The sequence below is a fragment of the Bactrocera oleae genome, chromosome 5, assembly GCF_042242935.1.
Source record: "Bactrocera oleae isolate idBacOlea1 chromosome 5, idBacOlea1, whole genome shotgun sequence".
Taxonomy (NCBI): Eukaryota; Metazoa; Arthropoda; class Insecta; order Diptera; family Tephritidae; genus Bactrocera; species Bactrocera oleae.
The window spans coordinates 20,736,378-20,753,222 of record NC_091539.1 but is presented as its reverse complement, the minus strand read 5'-3'; positions in this window follow the sequence as shown (position 1 = coordinate 20,753,222).

Sequence of the window (16,845 nt, the reverse complement as noted above, 5' to 3'; positions counted from 1 at the left end):
AATGGAAATTTTCTAAAGCGCAGATCAGCAAAATTGATGTTTTTTAGTATAAGCGGTACCTTGCTCACTTAATTATTATACGATTTGCAAGAGAATAAACTTTGACTCTAAATCGAAGAAAGTGCTATTTTTTTGAAATGCATGTTAATAATGCATTAACATGAAAATTTTACTTTAGCACAGATCAATAAGATTGATGTTTTTCAGTATAAGTCTTACTCTAAGAAAGTAATATTTATTTGAAATGCACTGGTTATTTGAAGTTGTTTATACTGTAATGGAATTTTTGATTAGCGCAGATCAGCAAAATTGATGGTTTTCAGTATAAACGGTACCTTGCTCACTTAATTATTATACAATTTGCAAGAGAATAAACTTTGACTCTAAATCTAAGAAAGTGCTATTTTTTTGAAATGCATGTTAATAATGCAATAACATGAAAATTTTACTTTAGCACAGATCAGTAAGATTGATGTTTTTCAGTATAAGTCTTTATATAAGAAAGTAATATTTATTTGAAATTCACTGGTTACTTGGATTTGTTAATAATGTAATGGAAATTTTCTTAAGCGCAGATCAGCAAAATTGATGTTTTTCAGTATAAGCGGTACCTTGCTCACATAATTAATATACAATTTGCAAGAAAATAAACTTTGACTCTAAATCGAAGAAAGTGCTATTTTTTTGAAATGCATGTTAATAATGCAATAACATGAAAATTTTACTTTAGCACAGATCAGTAACATTGATGTTTTTCAGTATAAGTCTTTATATAAGAAAGTAATATTTATTTGAAATTCACTGGTTACTTGAATTTGTTAATACTGTAATGGAAATTTTCTTAAGCGCAGATCAGCAAAATTGATGTTTTTCAGTATAAGCGGTACCTTGCTCACTTAATTATTATACGATTTGCAAGAAAATCGACTTTAAGTTTGAATCTAAGAAAGTGCTATTTGTTCGAAATGTGCTGGTTATAAAAATTTGTTACTCCCCTACTGGAAATTGATGTTTTAAGTATAAGTCTAAATCTAAGAAAGTGCTATTTAATTGAAATGCACTGGTTATTTGAATTTGTTTATACTGTAATGGAAATTTTTCATTAGCGCAGATCAGCAAAATTGATGGTTTTCAGTATAAACGGTTCCTTGCTCACTTAATATTATACAATTTGCAAGAGAATAAACTTTGACTCTAAATCTAAGAAAGTGCTATTTTTTTGAAATGCATGTTAATAATGCAATAACATGAAAATTTTACTTTAGCACAGATCAGTAAGATTGATGTTTTTCAGTATAAGTCTTACTCTAAGAAAGTAATATTTATTTGAAATTCACTGGTTACTTGAATTTGTTAATACTGTAATGGAAATTTTCTAAAGCGCAGATCAGCAAAATGGATGTTTTTCAGTATAAGCGGTACCTTGCTCACATAACTAATATACAATTCGCAAGAAGATAAACTCTGACTCTAAATCTAAGAAAGTGCTATTTTTTTTAAATGCATGTTAATAATGCAATAACATGAAAGTTTTACTTAAGCACAGATCAATAAGATTGATGCTTTTCAGTATAAGTCTTACTCTAAGAAAGTAATATTTATTTGAAATTCACTGGTTACTTGAATTTGTTAATACTGTAATGGAAATTTTCTAAAGCGCAGCTCAGCAAAATTGATGTTTTTCAGTATAAGCGGTACCTTGCTCACATAATTAACATACAATTTGCAAGAAAATAAACTTTGACTCTAAATCTAAGAAAGTGCTATTTTTTTGAAATGCATGTTAATAATGCAAAAACATGTAAATTTTCCTTTAGCACAGATCAGTAACATTGATGTTTTTCAGTATAAGTCTTTATATAAGAAAGTAATATTTATTTGAAATTCACTGGTTACTTGAATTTCTTAATACTGTAATGGAAAATTTCTTAAGCGCAGATCAGCAAAATTGATGTTTTTCAGTATAAGGGGTACCTAGCTCACATAATTAATATACAATTTGCAAGAAAATCGACTTTAAGTTTGAATCTAAGAAAGTGCTATTTGTTCGAAATGTGCTGGTTATAAAAATTTGTTACTCCCCTACTGGAAATTGATGTTTTTCAGTATAAGTCTAAATCTAAGAAAGTGCTATTTAATTGAAATGCACTAGTTATTTGAATTTGTTTATACTGTAATGGAAATTTTTTATTAGCGCAGATCAGCAAAATTGATGGTTTTCAGTATAAACGGTACCTTGCTCACTTAATTATTATACAATTTGCAAGAGAATAAACTTTGAATCTAAATCTAAGAAAGTGCTAGTTTTTTGAAATGCATGTTAATAATGCAATAACATGAAAATTTTACTTTAGCACAGATCAGTAAGATTGATGTTTTTCAGTATAAGTCTTTATATAAGAAAGTAATATTTATTTGAAATTCACTGGTTACTTGAATTTGCTATTACTGTAATGGAAATTTTCTTAAGCGCAGATGAGCAAAATTGATGTTTTTCAGTATAAGCGGTACCTTGCTCACATAATTAATATACAATTTGCAAGAAAATAAACTTTGACTCTAAATCTAAGAAAGTGCTATTTCTTTGAAATGCATGTTAATAATACAATAACATGAAAATTTTACTTTAGCACAGATCAGTAAGATTGATGTTTTTATACTCTCGCAACCTGTTGCTACAGAGTATAATAGTTTTGTTCACCTAACGGTTGTTTGTATCACCTAAAACTAATCGAGTTAGATATAGGGTTATATATATATAAGTGATCAGGATGAAGAGACGAGTTGAAATCCGGGTGACTGTCTGTCCGTCCGTCCGTGCAAGCTCTAACTTGAGTAAAAATTGAGATATCTTTATGAAACTTGGTAGACATGTTTCTTGGTACCGTGAGACGGTTGGTATTGCAGATGGGCGTAATCGGACCACTGCCACGCCCACAAAACGCCATTAATCAAAAACAAATAACTTGCCATAACTAAGCTCCGCAATAAGATACAAGACTGTTATTTGGAACACAGGATCACATTAGGGAGGGGCATCTGCAGTTAGAACTTTTTTTTAAAAAGTGGGCGTGGTCCCGCCTCTAATAGGTTTAATGTGCATATCTCCTAAACCGCTAATGCTATAACAACAAAATTCACTAGAAGCAAATGTTTTTAGCACTTCTATTGACGGTGTGAAAATAGTTGAAATCGGGTGGCAACTCCGCCCACTCCCCATATAACGGTACTGTTAAAAACTACTAAAGCGCGATAAATCAAGCACTAAACACGCCAGAGACATTAAATTTTATCTTTGAGATGGTATAAATTGGCTTTATAGGAACCGCGTTCCAAATTAGACAGTGGGCGTGGCACAGCCCACTTTTAGGTGAAAACCCATATCTTGAGATCTGCTCAACCGATTTCAACCAAATTTGGTGCATACCGTTCTTTTCATGTTTCTATGTCATAGTGCGAAAATGGGCGAAATCGGACTACAACCACGCTTACTTCCCATGTAACACCATTTTCAATTCCATCTGATTCTTTCACTTTCCACTATGCAAATCAGGTAACAATGATTATATCGGGGTAAAACTTTGCGTGAATAATGCAATTAAAGTATGCCACCTTGCGGCCAAAAATTGTCTAAATCGAACCAAAACTGTTCAAACCCCTAAGTACTAAATATGTGGACCCCAGTGCCTATAGTTGACCTTCTACCGAAAATATCAGTCAATCCACAAAGAAATCTCAAACGAGTATACCATTTGACTTTGCGAGAGTATAAAATGTTCGGTTACATCCGAACTTAGCCCTTCCTTACTTGTTCAGTCTAAGTCTTTATATAAGAAAGTAATATTTATTTGAAATTCACTGGTTACTTGAATTTGTTAATGTAATGGAAATTTTCTTAAGCGCAGATCAGCAAAATTGATGTTTTTCAGTATAAGCGGTACCTTGCTCACTTAATTATTATACAATTTGCAAGAGAATAAACTTTGACTCTAAATCTAAGAAAGTGCTATTTTTTTGAAATGCATGTTAATAATGCAATAACATGAAAATTTTACTTTAGCACAGATCAATAAGATTGATATTTTTCAGTATAAGTCTTACTCTAAGAAAGTAATATTTATTTGAAATGCACTGGTTATTTGAAGTTGTTTATACTGTAATGGAATTTTTCATTAGCGCAGATCAGAAAAATTGATGGTTTTCAGTATAAACGGTACCTTGCTCACTTAATTATTATACAATTTGCAAGAGAATAAACTTTGACTCTAAATCTAAGAAAGTGCTATTTTTTTGAAATGCATGTTAATAATGCAATAACATGAAAATTTTACTTTAGCACAGATCAGTAAGATTGATGTTTTTCAGTATAAGTCTTTATATAAGAAAGTAATATTTATTTGAAATTCACTGGTTACTTGAATTTGTTAATGTAATGGAAATTTTCTTAAGCGCAGATCAGCAAAATTGATGTTTTTCAGTATAAGCGGTACCTTGCTCACTTAATTATTATACAATTTGCAAGAGAATAAACTTTGACTCTAAATCTAAGAAAGTGCTATTTTTTTGAAATGCATGTTGATAATGCAATAACATGAAAATTTTACTTTAGCACAGATCAATAAGATTGATATTTTACAGTATAAGTCTTACTCTAAGAAAGTAATATTTATTTGAAATGCACTGGTTATTTGAAGTTGTTTATACTGTAATGGAATTTTCCATTAGCGCAGATCAGCAAAATTGATGGTTTTCAGTATAAACGGTACCTTGCTCACTTAATTATTATACAATTTGCAAGAAAATAAACTTTGACTCTAAATCTAAGAAAGTGCTATTTTTTTGAAATGCATGTTAATAATGCAATAACATGAAAATTTTACTTTAGCGCAGATCAATAAGATTGATTTTTTTCAGTATAAGTCTTACTCTAAGAAAGTAATATTTATTTGAAATTCACTGGTTACTTGAATTTGTTAATACTGTAATGGAAATTTTCTAAAGCGCAGATCAGCAAAATTGATGTTTTTCAGTATAAGCGGTACCTTGCTCACTTAATTATTATACGATTTGCAAGAGAATAAACTTTGACTCTAAATCGAAGAAAGTGCTATTTTTTTGAAATGCATGTTAATAATGCAATAACATGAAAATTTTACTTTAGCACAGATCAATAAGATTGATGTTTTTCAGTATAAGTCTTACTCTAAGAAAGTAATATTTATTTGAAATGCACTGGTTATTTGAAGTTGTTTATACTGTAATGTAATTTTTTATTAGCGCAGATCAGCAAAATTGATGGTTTTCAGTATAAACGGTACCTTGCTCACTTAATTATTATACAATTTGCAAGAGAATAAGCTTTGACTCTAAATCTGAGAAAGTGCTATTTTTTTGAAATGCATGTTAATAATGCAATAACATTAAAATTTTACTTTAGCACAGATCAGTAAGATTGATGTTCTTCAGTATAAGTCTTTATATAAGAAAGTAATATTTATTTGAAATTCACTGGTTACTTGGATTTGTTAATAATGTAATGGAAATTTTCTTAAGCGCAGATCAGCAAAATTGATGTTTTTCAGTATAAGCGGTACCTTGCTCACATAATTAATATACAATTTGCAAGAAAATAAACTTTGACTCTAAATCGAAAAAAGTGCTATTTTTTTGAAATGCATGTTAATAATGCAATAACATGAAAATTTTACTTTAGCACAGATCAGTAACATTGATGTTTTTCAGTATAAGTCTTTATATAAGAAAGTAATATTTATTTGAAATTCACTGGTTACTTGAATTTGTTAATACTGTAATGGAAAATTTCTTCAGCGCAGATCAGCAAAATTGATGTTTTTCAGTAAAAGGGATACCTTGCTCACATAACTAATATATAATTTGCAAGAAAATCGACGTTGAATTTATTATTCCTCTAATGGAAATTTTATTTTAGCGCAGATCAGCAAAATTGATGTTTTTCAATATAGGCGGTACCTTGCTCACATAATTAATATACAATATGCAAGAAAATCGACTTTAAGTTTGAATCTAAGAAAGTGCTATTTGTTCGAAATGTGCTGGTTATAAAAATTTGTTACTCCCCTACTGGAAATTGATGTTTTTCAGTATAAGTCTAAATCTAAGAAAGTGCTATTTAATTGAAATGTACTGGTTATTTGAAGTTGTTTATACCGTATTGAATTTTTCATTAGCGATCAGATCAGCAAAATTTATGGTTTTCAGTATAAACGGTACCTTGCTCACATAATTAATATACAATTTGCAAGAAAATAAACTTTGACTCTAAATCTAAGAAAGTGCTATTTTTTTGAAATGCATGTTAATAATACAATAACATGAAAATTTTACTTTAGCACAGATCAGTAAGATTGATGTTTTTCAGTATAAGTCTTTATATAAGAAAGTAATATTTATTTGAAATTCACTGGTTACTTGAATTTGTTAATGTAATGGAAATTTTCTAAAGCGCAGATCAGCAAAATTGATGTTTTTTAGTATAAGCGGTACCTTGCTCACTTAATTATTATACGATTTGCAAGAGAATAAACTTTGACTCTAAATCGAAGAAAGTGCTATTTTTTTGAAATGCATGTTAATAATGCATTAACATGAAAATTTTACTTTAGCACAGATCAATAAGATTGATGTTTTTCAGTATAAGTCTTACTCTAAGAAAGTAATATTTATTTGAAATGCACTGGTTATTTGAAGTTGTTTATACTGTAATGGAATTTTTGATTAGCGCAGATCAGCAAAATTGATGGTTTTCAGTATAAACGGTACCTTGCTCACTTAATTATTATACAATTTGCAAGAGAATAAACTTTGACTCTAAATCTAAGAAAGTGCTATTTTTTTGAAATGCATGTTAATAATGCAATAACATGAAAATTTTACTTTAGCACAGATCAGTAAGATTGATGTTTTTCAGTATAAGTCTTTATATAAGAAAGTAATATTTATTTGAAATTCACTGGTTACTTGGATTTGTTAATAATGTAATGGAAATTTTCTTAAGCGCAGATCAGCAAAATTGATGTTTTTCAGTATAAGCGGTACCTTGCTCACATAATTAATATACAATTTGCAAGAAAATAAACTTTGACTCTAAATCGAAGAAAGTGCTATTTTTTTGAAATGCATGTTAATAATGCAATAACATGAAAATTTTACTTTAGCACAGATCAGTAACATTGATGTTTTTCAGTATAAGTCTTTATATAAGAAAGTAATATTTATTTGAAATTCACTGGTTACTTGAATTTGTTAATACTGTAATGGAAATTTTCTTAAGCGCAGATCAGCAAAATTGATGTTTTTCAGTATAAGCGGTACCTTGCTCACTTAATTATTATACGATTTGCAAGAAAATCGACTTTAAGTTTGAATCTAAGAAAGTGCTATTTGTTCGAAATGTGCTGGTTATAAAAATTTGTTACTCCCCTACTGGAAATTGATGTTTTAAGTATAAGTCTAAATCTAAGAAAGTGCTATTTAATTGAAATGCACTGGTTATTTGAATTTGTTTATACTGTAATGGAAATTTTTCATTAGCGCAGATCAGCAAAATTGATGGTTTTCAGTATAAACGGTTCCTTGCTCACTTAATATTATACAATTTGCAAGAGAATAAACTTTGACTCTAAATCTAAGAAAGTGCTATTTTTTTGAAATGCATGTTAATAATGCAATAACATGAAAATTTTACTTTAGCACAGATCAGTAAGATTGATGTTTTTCAGTATAAGTCTTACTCTAAGAAAGTAATATTTATTTGAAATTCACTGGTTACTTGAATTTGTTAATACTGTAATGGAAATTTTCTAAAGCGCAGATCAGCAAAATGGATGTTTTTCAGTATAAGCGGTACCTTGCTCACATAACTAATATACAATTCGCAAGAAGATAAACTCTGACTCTAAATCTAAGAAAGTGCTATTTTTTTTAAATGCATGTTAATAATGCAATAACATGAAAGTTTTACTTAAGCACAGATCAATAAGATTGATGCTTTTCAGTATAAGTCTTACTCTAAGAAAGTAATATTTATTTGAAATTCACTGGTTACTTGAATTTGTTAATACTGTAATGGAAATTTTCTAAAGCGCAGCTCAGCAAAATTGATGTTTTTCAGTATAAGCGGTACCTTGCTCACATAATTAACATACAATTTGCAAGAAAATAAACTTTGACTCTAAATCTAAGAAAGTGCTATTTTTTTGAAATGCATGTTAATAATGCAAAAACATGTAAATTTTCCTTTAGCACAGATCAGTAACATTGATGTTTTTCAGTATAAGTCTTTATATAAGAAAGTAATATTTATTTGAAATTCACTGGTTACTTGAATTTCTTAATACTGTAATGGAAAATTTCTTAAGCGCAGATCAGCAAAATTGATGTTTTTCAGTATAAGGGGTACCTAGCTCACATAATTAATATACAATTTGCAAGAAAATCGACTTTAAGTTTGAATCTAAGAAAGTGCTATTTGTTCGAAATGTGCTGGTTATAAAAATTTGTTACTCCCCTACTGGAAATTGATGTTTTTCAGTATAAGTCTAAATCTAAGAAAGTGCTATTTAATTGAAATGCACTGGTTATTTGAATTTGTTTATACTGTAATGGAAATTTTTTATTAGCGCAGATCAGCAAAATTGATGGTTTTCAGTATAAACGGTACCTTGCTCACTTAATTATTATACAATTTGCAAGAGAATAAACTTTGAATCTAAATCTAAGAAAGTGCTAGTTTTTTGAAATGCATGTTAATAATGCAATAACATGAAAATTTTACTTTAGCACAGATCAGTAAGATTGATGTTTTTCAGTATAAGTCTTTATATAAGAAAGTAATATTTATTTGAAATTCACTGGTTACTTGAATTTGCTATTACTGTAATGGAAATTTTCTTAAGCGCAGATGAGCAAAATTGATGTTTTTCAGTATAAGCGGTACCTTGCTCACATAATTAATATACAATTTGCAAGAAAATAAACTTTGACTCTAAATCTAAGAAAGTGCTATTTCTTTGAAATGCATGTTAATAATACAATAACATGAAAATTTTACTTTAGCACAGATCAGTAAGATTGATGTTTTTATACTCTCGCAACCTGTTGCTACAGAGTATAATAGTTTTGTTCACCTAACGGTTGTTTGTATCACCTAAAACTAATCTAGTTAGATATAGGGTTATATATATATAAGTGATCAGGATGAAGAGACGAGTTGAAATCCGGGTGACTGTCTGTCCGTCCGTCCGTGCAAGCTCTAACTTGAGTAAAAATTGAGATATCTTTATGAAACTTGGTAGACATGTTTCTTGGTACCGTGAGACGGTTGGTATTGCAGATGGGCGTAATCGGACCACTGCCACGCCCACAAAACGCCATTAATCAAAAACAAATAACTTGCCATAACTAAGCTCCGCAATAAGATACAAGACTGTTATTTGGAACACAGGATCACATTAGGGAGGGGCATCTGCAGTTAGAACTTTTTTTTAAAAAGTGGGCGTGGTCCCGCCTCTAATAGGTTTAATGTGCATATCTCCTAAACCGCTAATGCTATAACAACAAAATTCACTAGAAGCAAATGTTTTTAGCACTTCTATTGACGGTGTGAAAATAGTTGAAATCGGGTGGCAACTCCGCCCACTCCCCATATAACGGTACTGTTAAAAACTACTAAAGCGCGATAAATCAAGCACTAAACACGCCAGAGACATTAAATTTTATCTTTGAGATGGTATAAATTGGCTTTATAGGAACCGCGTTCCAAATTAGACAGTGGGCGTGGCACAGCCCACTTTTAGGTGAAAACCCATATCTTGAGATCTGCTCAACCGATTTCAACCAAATTTGGTGCATACCGTTCTTTTCATGTTTCTATGTCATAGTGCGAAAATGGGCGAAATCGGACTACAACCACGCTTACTTCCCATGTAACACCATTTTCAATTCCATCTGATTCTTTCACTTTCCACTATGCAAATCAGGTAACAATGATTATATCGGGGTAAAACTTTGCGTGAATAATGCAATTAAAGTATGCCACCTTGCGGCCAAAAATTGTCTAAATCGAACCAAAACTGTTCAAACCCCTAAGTACTAAATATGTGGACCCCAGTGCCTATAGTTGACCTTCTACCGAAAATATCAGTCAATCCACAAAGAAATCTCAAACGAGTATACCATTTGACTTTGCGAGAGTATAAAATGTTCGGTTACATCCGAACTTAGCCCTTCCTTACTTGTTCAGTCTAAGTCTTTATATAAGAAAGTAATATTTATTTGAAATTCACTGGTTACTTGAATTTGTTAATGTAATGGAAATTTTCTTAAGCGCAGATCAGCAAAATTGATGTTTTTCAGTATAAGCGGTACCTTGCTCACTTAATTATTATACAATTTGCAAGAGAATAAACTTTGACTCTAAATCTAAGAAAGTGCTATTTTTTTGAAATGCATGTTAATAATGCAATAACATGAAAATTTTACTTTAGCACAGATCAATAAGATTGATATTTTTCAGTATAAGTCTTACTCTAAGAAAGTAATATTTATTTGAAATGCACTGGTTATTTGAAGTTGTTTATACTGTAATGGAATTTTTCATTAGCGCAGATCAGAAAAATTGATGGTTTTCAGTATAAACGGTACCTTGCTCACTTAATTATTATACAATTTGCAAGAGAATAAACTTTGACTCTAAATCTAAGAAAGTGCTATTTTTTTGAAATGCATGTTAATAATGCAATAACATGAAAATTTTACTTTAGCACAGATCAGTAAGATTGATGTTTTTCAGTATAAGTCTTTATATAAGAAAGTAATATTTATTTGAAATTCACTGGTTACTTGAATTTGTTAATGTAATGGAAATTTTCTTAAGCGCAGATCAGCAAAATTGATGTTTTTCAGTATAAGCGGTACCTTGCTCACTTAATTATTATACAATTTGCAAGAGAATAAACTTTGACTCTAAATCTAAGAAAGTGCTATTTTTTTGAAATGCATGTTGATAATGCAATAACATGAAAATTTTACTTTAGCACAGATCAATAAGATTGATATTTTACAGTATAAGTCTTACTCTAAGAAAGTAATATTTATTTGAAATGCACTGGTTATTTGAAGTTGTTTATACTGTAATGGAATTTTCCATTAGCGCAGATCAGCAAAATTGATGGTTTTCAGTATAAACGGTACCTTGCTCACTTAATTATTATACAATTTGCAAGAAAATAAACTTTGACTCTAAATCTAAGAAAGTGCTATTTTTTTGAAATGCATGTTAATAATGCAATAACATGAAAATTTTACTTTAGCGCAGATCAATAAGATTGATTTTTTTCAGTATAAGTCTTACTCTAAGAAAGTAATATTTATTTGAAATTCACTGGTTACTTGAATTTGTTAATACTGTAATGGAAATTTTCTAAAGCGCAGATCAGCAAAATTGATGTTTTTCAGTATAAGCGGTACCCTGCTCACATAACTAATATACAATTCGCAAGAAAATCGACTTTAAGTTTGAATCTAAGAAAGTGCTATTTGTTCGAAATGTGCTGGTTATAAAAATTTGTTACTCCCCTACTGGAAATTGATGTTTTTCAGTATAAGTCTAAATCTAAGAAAGTTTAATTGAAATGCACTGGTTATTTGAATTTGTTTATACTGTAATGGAAATTTTTCATTAGCGCAGATCAGCAAAATTGATGGTTTTCAATATAAACGGTACCTTGCTCACTTAATTATTATACAATTTGCAAGAGAATAAACTTTGACTCTAAATCTACGAAAGTGCTATTTTTTTGAAATGCATGTTAATAGTGCAATAACATGAAAATTTTACTTTAGCACAGATCAATAAGATTGATGTTTTTCAGTATAAGTCTTTATATAAGAAAGTAATATTTAGTTGAAATTCACTGGTTACTTGAATTTGTTAATACTGTAATGGAAATTTTCTAAAGCGCAGATCAGGAAAATTGATGTTTTTCAGTATAAGCGGTACCTTGCTCATATAACTAATATACAATTCGGAAGAAAATCGACTTTAAGTTTGAATCTAAGAAAGTGCTATTTGTTCGAAATGTGCTGGTTATAAAAATTTGTTACTCCCCTACTGGAAATTGATGTTTTTCAGTATAAGTCTAAATCTAAGAAAGTTTAATTGAAATGCACTGGTTATTTGAATTTGTTTATACTGTAATGGAAATTTTTCATTAGCGCAGATCAGCAAAATTGATGGTTTTCAATATAAACGGTACCTTGCTCACTTAATTATTATACAATTTGCAAGAAAATAAACTTTGACTCTAAATCTAAGAAAGTGCTATTTTTTTGAAATGCATGTTAATAATGCAATAACATGAAAATTTTACTTTAGCACAGATCAGTAAGATTGATGTTTTTCAGTATAAGTCTTTATATAAGAAAGTAATATTTAGTTGAAATTCACTGGTTACTTGAATTTGTTAATACTGTAATGGAAATTTTCTAAAGCGCAGATCAGCAAAATTGATGTTTTTCAGTATAAGCGGTACCTTGCTCATATAACTAATATACAATTCGGAAGAAAATCGACTTTAAGTTTGAATCTAAGAAAGTGCTATTTGTTCGAAATGTGCTGGTTATAAAAATTTGTTACTCCCCTACTGGAAATTGATGTTTTTCAGTATAAGTCTAAATCTAAGAAAGTTTAATTGAAATGCACTGGTTATTTGAATTTGTTTATACTGTAATGGAAATTTTTCATTAGCGCAGATCAGCAAAATTGATGGTTTTCAATATAAACGGTACCTTGCTCACTTAATTATTATACAATTTGCAAGAGAATAAACTTTGACTCTAAATCTACGAAAGTGCTATTTTTTTGAAATGCATGTTAATAATGCAATAACATGAAAATTTTACTTTAGCACAGATCAATAAGATTGATGTTTTTCAGTATAAGTCTTACTGTAAGAAAGTAATATTTATTTGAAATTTACTGGTTACTTGAATTTGTTAATACTGTAATGGAAATTTTCTAAAGCGCAGATAAGCAAAATTGATGTTTTTCAGTATAAGCGGTACCTTGCTCACATAACTAATATACAATTTGCAAGAAGATAAACTTTGACTCTAAATCTAAGAAAGTGCTATTTTTTTGAAATGCCTGTTAATAATGCAATACCATAAAAATTTTACTTTAGCACAGATCAATAAGATTGATATTTTTCAGTATAAGTCTTACTCTAAGAAAGTAATATTTATTTGAAATTCACAGGTTACTTGAATTTGTTAATAATGTAATGGAAATTTTCTTAAGCGCAGATCAGCAAAATTGCTGTTGTTCAGTATAAGCGGTACCTTGCTCACATAATTAATATACAATTTGCAAGAAAATAAACTTTGACTCTAAATCTAAGAAAAAGCTATTTTTTTGAAATGCATGTTAATAGTGCAATAACATGAAAATTTTACTTTAGCACAGATCAATAAGATTGATGTTTTTCAGTATAAGTCTTACTCTAAGAAAGTAATATTTATTTGAAATTCACTGGTTACTTGAATTTGTTAATACTGTAATGGAAATTTTCTAAAGCGCAGATCAGCAAAATGGATGTTTTTCAGTATAAGCGGTACCTTGCTCACATAACTAATATACAATTTGCAAGAAGATAAACTTTGACTCTAAATCTAAGAAAGTGCTATTTTTTTGAAATGCTTGTTAATAATGCAATACCATGAAAATTTTACTTTAGCACAGATCAATACGATTGATATTTTTCAGTATAAGTCTTACTCTAAGAAAGTAATATTTATTTGAAATTCACTGGTTACTTGAATTTGTTAATACTGTAATGGAAATTTTCTAAAGCGCAGATCAGCAAAATTGATGGTTTTCAGTATAAACGGTACCTTGCTCACTTAATTATTATACAATTTGCAAGAGAATAAACTTTGACTCTAAATCTAAGAAAGTGCTATTTTTTTGAAATGCATGTTAATAATGCAATAGCATGAAAATTTTACTTTAGCACAGATCAGTAAGATTGATGTTTTTCAGTATAAGTCTTTATATAAGAAAGTAATATTTATTTGAAATTCACAGGTTACTTTAATTTGTTAATAATGTAATGGAAATTTTCTTAAGCGCAGATCAGCAAAATTGATGGTTTTCAATATAAACGGTACCTTGCTCACTTAATTATTATACAATTTGCAAGAGAATAAACTTTGACTCTAAATCTACGAAAGTGCTATTTTTTTGAAATGCATGTTAATAATGCAATAACATGAAAATTTTACTTTAGCACAGATCAATAAGATTGATGTTTTTCAGTATAAGTCTTACTGTAAGAAAGTAATATTTATTTGAAATTTACTGGTTACTTGAATTTGTTAATACTGTAATGGAAATTTTCTAAAGCGCAGATAAGCAAAATTGATGTTTTTCAGTATAAGCGGTACCTTGCTCACATAACTAATATACAATTTGCAAGAAGATAAACTTTGACTCTAAATCTAAGAAAGTGCTATTTTTTTGAAATGCATGTTAATAATGCAATACCATGAAAATTTTACTTTAGCACAGATCAATAAGATTGATATTTTTCAGTATAAGTCTTACTCTAAGAAAGTAATATTTATTTGAAATTCACTGGTTACTTGAATTTGTTAATACTGTAATGGAAATTTTCTAAAGCGCAGATCAGCAAAATTGATGGTTTTCAGTATAAACGGTACCTTGCTCACTTAATTATTATACAATTTGCAAGAGAATAAACTTTGACTCTAAATCTAAGAAAGTGCTATTTTTTTGAAATGCATGTTAATAATGCAATAACATGAAAATTTTACTTTAGCACAGATCAATAAGATTGATGTTTTTCAGTATAAGTCTTACTCTAAGAAAGTAATATTTATTTGAAATTCACTGGTTACTTGAATTTGTTAATACTGTAATGGAAATTTTCTAAAGCGCAGATCAGCAAAATGGATGTTTTTCAGTATAAGCGGTACCTACCTCACATAACTAATATACAATTTGCAAGAAGATAAACTTTGACTCTAAATCTAAGAAAGTGCTATTTTTTTGAAATGCATGTTAATAATGCAATACCATGAAAATTTTACTTTAGCACAGATCAATAAGATTGATATTTTTCAGTATAAGTCTTACTCTAAGAAAGTAATATTTATTTGAAATTCACTGGTTACTTGAATTTGTTAATACTGTAATGGAAATTTTCTAAAGCGCAGATAAGCAAAATTGATGTTTTTCAGTATAAGCGGTACCTTGCTCACATAATTAATATACAATTTGCAAGAAAATAAACTTTGACTCTAAATCTAAGAAAAAGCTATTTTTTTGAAATGCATGTTAATAGTGCAATAACATGAAAATTTTACTTTAGCACAGATCAATAAGATTGATGTTTTTCAGTATAAGTCTTACTCTAAGAAAGTAATATTTATTTGAAATTCACTGGTTACTTGAATTTGTTAATACTGTAATGGAAATTTTCTAAAGCGCAGATCAGCAAAATGGATGTTTTTCAGTATAAGCGGTACCTACCTCACATAACTAATATACAATTTGCAAGAAGATAAACTTTGACTCTAAATCTAAGAAAGTGCTATTTTTTTGAAATGCATGTTAATAATGCAATACCATGAAAATTTTACTTTAGCACAGATCAATAAGATTGATATTTTTCAGTATAAGTCTTACTCTAAGAAAGTAATATTTATTTGAAATTCACTGGTTACTTGAATTTGTTAATACTGTAATGGAAATTTTCTAAAGCGCAGATCAGCAAAATTGATGGTTTTCAGTATAAACGGTACCTTGCTCACTTAATTATTATACAATTTGCAAGAGAATAAACTTTGACTCTAAATCTAAGAAAGTGCTATTTTTTTGAAATGCATGTTAATAATGCAATAACATGAAAATTTTACTTTAGCACAGATCAGTAAGATTGATGTTTTTCAGTATAAGTCTTTATATAAGAAAGTAATATTTATTTGAAATTCACAGGTTACTTGAATTTGTTAATAATGTAATGGAAATTTTCTTAAGCGCAGATCAGCAAAATTGCTGTTGTTCAGTATAAGCGGTACCTTGCTCACATAATTAATATACAATTTGCAAGAAAATAAACTTTGACTCTAAATCTAAGAAAAAGCTATTTTTTTGAAATGCATGTTAATAGTGCAATAACATGAAAATTTTACTTTAGCACAGATCAATAAGATTGATGTTTTTCAGTATAAGTCTTACTCTAAGAAAGTAATATTTATTTGAAATTCACTGGTTACTTGAATTTGTAATACTGTAATGGAAATTTTCTAAAGCGCAGATCAGCAAAATTGATGGTTTTCAGTATAAACGGTACCTTGCTCACTTAATTATTATACAATTTGCAAGAGAATAAACTTTGACTCTAAATCTAAGAAAGTGCTATTTTTTTGAAATGCATGTTAATAATGCAATAACATGAAAATTTTACTTTAGCACAGATCAATAAGATTGATATTTTTCAGTATAAGTCTTACTCTAAGAAAGTAATATTTATTTGAAATTCACTGGTTACTTGAATTTGTTAATACTGTAATGGAAATTTTCTAAAGCGCAGATCAGCAAAATTGATGGTTTTCAGTATAAACGGTACCTTGCTCACTTAATTATTATACAATTTGCAAGAAAATAAACTTTGACTCTAAATCTAAGAAAAAGCTATTTTTTTGAAATGCATGTTAATAGTGCAATAACATGAAAATTTTACTTTAGCACAGATCAATAAGATTGATGTTTTTCAGTATAAG